Below are 5156 nucleotides of genomic sequence, written 5' to 3'. Positions count from 1 at the left end.
GAGTAGGTGGATGTTACGCTCACCTCCACCCAGGACCAAACTTGAATTACAATTAAAATATAGAACATCAACTGAATAACCAGCTGAAGATTAGCTGCATAGAAGTCTCATAACCAATAATTTGCAGAAGAAGCCATATCAAGACTGGTAGGAAGGGAGGAGACGTGAAAAGGCCTGGCCCCTCTTCCATAGGCAATGGTGGCTGAGCTCCCAGAGGGATATCTCAGCTACAAAGCTTCCCTCTGAAGAGTGTGGGGCCTCAACTTCATACCAGGCTCCCCGGCCCAGAGCACCAGAGCCTGGAAGAGACACCCACATAACATCTGGCTGTAAAAATCAGTGGAGATTCTGTCCACCAGAGAGAGAAGTGTCTGCTAGAGACACGAGCACCCTCTTAAAGGGCCAACCCACAAAATCTCATTCACAGCCACTCATCCTGGGCTCCACAGAGAGAAGGGAGAGCAGATTAGAGTTGTGTGATGAGAGACTAGGGTTTGTGGTTCTGGGGAAAGAACTGAAGGGACAGCCACCAAGACCCCTGTGCTGAGTCCCACTCCTACACCACAGACATTATCTTTCTTGGGTAGAGCACTGCCTGGGTAAATGCAATAGCCCCACCCTCTGGACTCCCTGTTCCCCATACTGCAGAGCTCATGCCCTGCTGAGGAGTCAGCTGCCTAGCCTGGAGTATAGAGGTCGGGGCAGGCTAGGAAGGTGTCAGTGACTAAGTGGTATGGACTTGGGGCAGAGGCCATTCCTCCCCCCCCTCCCACTTTCCTATGAACCTAACTGGTTGCTCTCCCTCATGGGAGATCCACTAGTCCCATTTTCTGGGCTCCCAGCATCCCCACCTTCCCAAATCCTGGTGGCCGCACCCTGCCTAAGTCTGGGAAGAATCTGAGACAGACCAAGTTGCGTGGCTCTGGGGCAGGGACCATTACTCCCACATTCCCCCAAGCCTGACTGGCACCTACTCCTCACTGGAGTTCCACTAGCCCCACCCTTCTGAGCTTAGGCTCCCAGCAGAATTTTTTTTCAAAAAAAAAATTATGTAATCCTCACCTGGTGATAAGTTTTTATTAATTTGAGAGAGAGAAAAAGAGAGGGAAGGAGAGAGAGAGAAAAAAACAAACACCAATGTAAGAGAGAAATATCAATTGGTTGCCTCCTATATGCACCCCAACCGGGGATTGAACCCACAACCTAGGTATGTGTGCTGACTGTAAATCATATCTGCAACATTTTGGTGTGCGGGATGATGCTCCAACCAAGCCACACATTCAGGGTTCTGAGGGGGCCATTTTAATCCTCATCCTGATGACTCCCTGAGACCCCGCCCCACCACAAAAGTCTGTGGACATCTGGTGGGTGGCAGCTAGCCTTGGTATACCCTGGGACATTTGCTGAGTGGCCTCAGACCCAGCACTGGCACTGAGTTGGAAACTCTATCAATCTGTGACCACCACTCATCCCAAATGGTAACTCACTGAGAACCTACCTGATGTAACTCAAGGTTCTTTCGTGACGGAGCCTAACAGGCAGCCAGCAGGCTAAGGTGGGGAACCAGATCTCAGGGTGCCTTGGGACTTTTGCTGACCTGCCCCCGGGCCTAGTGCTGGTAAAAGCCAGTCTTGGTGCACAGCTTGGTCCTTCCTGTACACACCCAGGCCCAGCAGAGGCAGCCAAGAATTGTGGATCACTATATCTCCACACCGGTTGCCTAGCACCAGGGATTGGCCTGCAACAGAGTCCCTCCCAAGTGGCCCCAGAACCAAGATACTCAGTGGCCAGCTTCAGACAACATTAGGGCGGAATGCAATTAGCTTCATAAGCTGCATATCCAAAGGGAGATCTCAACATCAGATCCTGCTCAGGTAAATTCTGCTTCATGTGGTTAGCACCTGCTCATACACTGCGGTCAAGGTCGGTCCTCACAATCAGCCCACCATAAACAAATGGGCCAATAGCAATCAAGACTCTATTACAACAGGAGGTTCCATATAACCCACACAAAGGATATTCCTGGAGCACCCAGCTCAGGTGATCAAGAAGACTGCATCACTGGGTCCCACAGGACACCTACTACATCAGGCCACTCTTCCAAGACTGGAAGTTGTAGCAGATCTACTTAGTACATAGAAACAAACACAAAGAGGCAGCCCAAATAAGGAGATAAATAAACATGCCCCAAAGGAAAGAATAGGAGAAATTTCAAAAAAAAAGCTAAATCAAATGGAGGCAAGCAATTGATCAGATATAGAGTTCAAAACAATAGTTATAAGGATGCTCATAAAACTTAGAACTTCAGCTTGTGGGTGAGGCGGCAGCAGCGGTGGCGGAGGCTCGGCAGGCGGGTTCAGGCATCTGGGGCCAGCCACCGCCATGATCCTGCTGGAGGTGAACAACCGCATCATCGAGGAGATGCTCGCTCTCAAGTTCGAGAACGCGGCCCCCGGAAACAAACCAGAAGCAGTAGAAGTAACATTTGCAGATTTTGATGGGGTCCTCCATCATATTTCAAATCCTAATGGAGACAAAACAAAAGTGATGGTCAGTATTTCTTTGAAATTTTACAAGGAACTTCAGGCACATGGTGCTGATGAGTTACTAAAGAGAGTGTATGGGAGCTTCTTGGTAAATCCAGAATCAGGATACAATGTCTCTTTGCTATACGACCTTGAAAATCTGCCTGCATCCAAGGATTCCATTGTGCATCAGGCTGGCATGTTGAAACGAAATTGTTTTGCCTCTGTCTTTGAGAAATACTTCCAGTTCCAAGAAGAGGGCAAGGAAGGAGAGAACAGGGCAGTTATCCATTATAGGGATGATGAGATCATGTATGTTGAGTCTAAAAAGGACAGAGTCACGGTAGTCTTCAGCACAGTGTTTAAGGATGACAACGATGTGGTCATTGGAAAGGTGTTCATGCAGGAGTTCAAAGAAGGACGCAGAGCCAGCCACACGGCCCCACAGGTCCTCTTTAGCCACAGGGAACCTCCTCTGGAGCTGAAAGACACCAATGCTGCTGTGGGTGACAACATTGGCTACATTACCTTCGTGCTGTTCCCTCGCCACACCAAGGCCAGCGCTCAAGACAATACCATCAACCTGATCCACACGTTCCGGGACTACCTGCACTACCACATCAAGTGCTCTAAGGCCTATATTCACACACGTATGCGGGCAAAAACATCCGACTTCCTCAAGGTGCTGAACCGTGCACGCCCAGATGCCGAGAAGAAAGAAATGAAAACAATCACGGGGAAGACGTTTTCATCCCGCTGTTAATGTTGCACCTCTTCAGGTTCTCAAGGGATTCTCCATTTAGGTTCCATTTTGTACACGTTGGAAAATAATCTGCAGAAACAAGCTGTGCTTGCAAGGACTTGATAGTTCCCAAGAATTTAAAAAAAAAAAATCCACTTGATCAACTTAATTCCTTTTCTTTATCTTTCCCTCCTCACTCCCCTTCCCTTCCACCCTCCTAAGCTCTTTTGCTTTGCAATATGTTACTGGTAATGAGTTGCAGGATAATGCAATCTTAACTTGTTTTCTCTTGAGTATTTGAGTTCAAAACTCCTGTATCTAAAGAAATACGGTTGGGGTCATTAATAAAGAAAATCTTTCTATCTTAAAAAAACAAAAACAAACAAACAAAAAAACTTAGAACTTCAAAAACAAGATAACAAATATTAAAAAGGACATAGAAATCATAAAATGAACCAGTCAGAAATGAAGCATACAATATCTGAAATAAAGACTATGTTAGAAGGAATAAACAGTAGTTTGGATGAAGCAGAGGATCAAATCAGCAATTTAAAAGACAAGGCAGCACCCGGAAGATGGCAGCATAGGTAAACACCTGTACTTGCTGCCTCCCACAACCACATAAAAATTACAACTAAAATACAGAACAATTGTCATCCAGAACCACAGAAAAGCTGGCTGAGTGGAAGTACTACAACTAGAGAGGTAAAAAAGAAAGCACATTGAGACTAGTAGGAGGTGCAGAGCCGCAGAACGGGCTGGTCTGGCATCTGGGTGTGCCACATTTTTAATCAGGAGAGAGATTGCCTCTATGGAGACTGCCTGGAAGAGGAAGGGGTCCCAGCCCCACACCAGACCCCAGCCCAGGGTTCCAGAGCTGGGGAAAGAAGTCCCTACGGCAGTAAGAACTTCCGGCTGTAAAAACCAGTGTGGATTGGGGCTGAGTGATACACAGGCTGTTGGAGACCCAGCTGCTCTTCTTAAAAGGCCGGCACTACAAACTGAACTTTCAAGCACCCAGTTCCTCTGAGCTTCAGTGCTGGGCAAGGCTCTGGGGGACCCAGACACATATGGGGAGAAACTGGACTGTCTAGCATCAGGGCAGGAACTCAGGGAGGCTTTCTTCCAGACAGAGGGGCTTGCAGCAGTCATTGTTCCCATGCTGGGACCTCCCTGGTGCAGAGCTGGCTGGCAGCCATTTCTGTTTGCTCCATCTGGGTGATTCCCTGAAAGCCCACCCCACCCAATTTACAACCCCACCCAAGCTGTGCTCAGCAGCTTTTGCATATGAATGGCCTGTCCATTCTCAGCCTAAAACCTGTCAAACAGGCTGCAGCTGGGTCAGGGAGCCCCAAAGCTATCAATAACAGGGCCAAGACCAACACCAGCACCAGCCTCCCTTGCTTCACAGCTGGGCCTTGCATGGACACTTCAAAACCCTGTACAAAGAAGAGGAATCTGCAGATCTCTCTGTAGCTCCTGCTGAGTGGTCCCATGCAGTGGCTGACTTTGCACCTCCCTGGAGACCTAAGAGCCAGTGTACCCCATGGTCAGTGTGAAACCATACCAGATTACAACTCTTCACATCCATAAGTGACACACTCAAGGGGCAGACTCAGTGAGCACCAAAGCCCCACTGAAGCAAGTTCTGCTCCATAAGGGTGTCTCCTGCACAGAAGCTCTCCCACTGTAGTCACAGCTGGTCCCCACAGCCAATTGGCCTGGAGGTCAATTCCTCCCAGTGACACCAACAGCAATCAAGGTTCAACTACAACAACACTTTGCACACAGCCCACAAAGGGGTGCACCAAGAGTATACACCTCAGGTGATTGTGGAGGCTGAGCCACTGGGCCCTATAGAACACCTACTACACAAGGCCATGCTATCA

The 5156-nt window shown here is 48.5% G+C and overlaps 1 pseudogene; it reads left to right on the top strand.

Annotated features, from left to right (window-relative positions):
• Positions 1–2314: 2314 nt before the first annotated feature.
• On the top strand, positions 2315–3288 carry LOC102421434 (annotated as a pseudogene).
• Positions 3289–5156: the final 1868 nt, after the last annotated feature.

The sequence above is a fragment of the Myotis lucifugus genome, unplaced genomic scaffold, assembly GCF_000147115.1.
Source record: "Myotis lucifugus unplaced genomic scaffold, Myoluc2.0 scaffold_7, whole genome shotgun sequence".
NCBI lineage: Eukaryota > Metazoa > Chordata > Mammalia > Chiroptera > Vespertilionidae > Myotis > Myotis lucifugus.
Note: the sequence above shows the minus strand (reverse complement) of the source record. Positions and strands in the feature narration are given on the sequence as shown.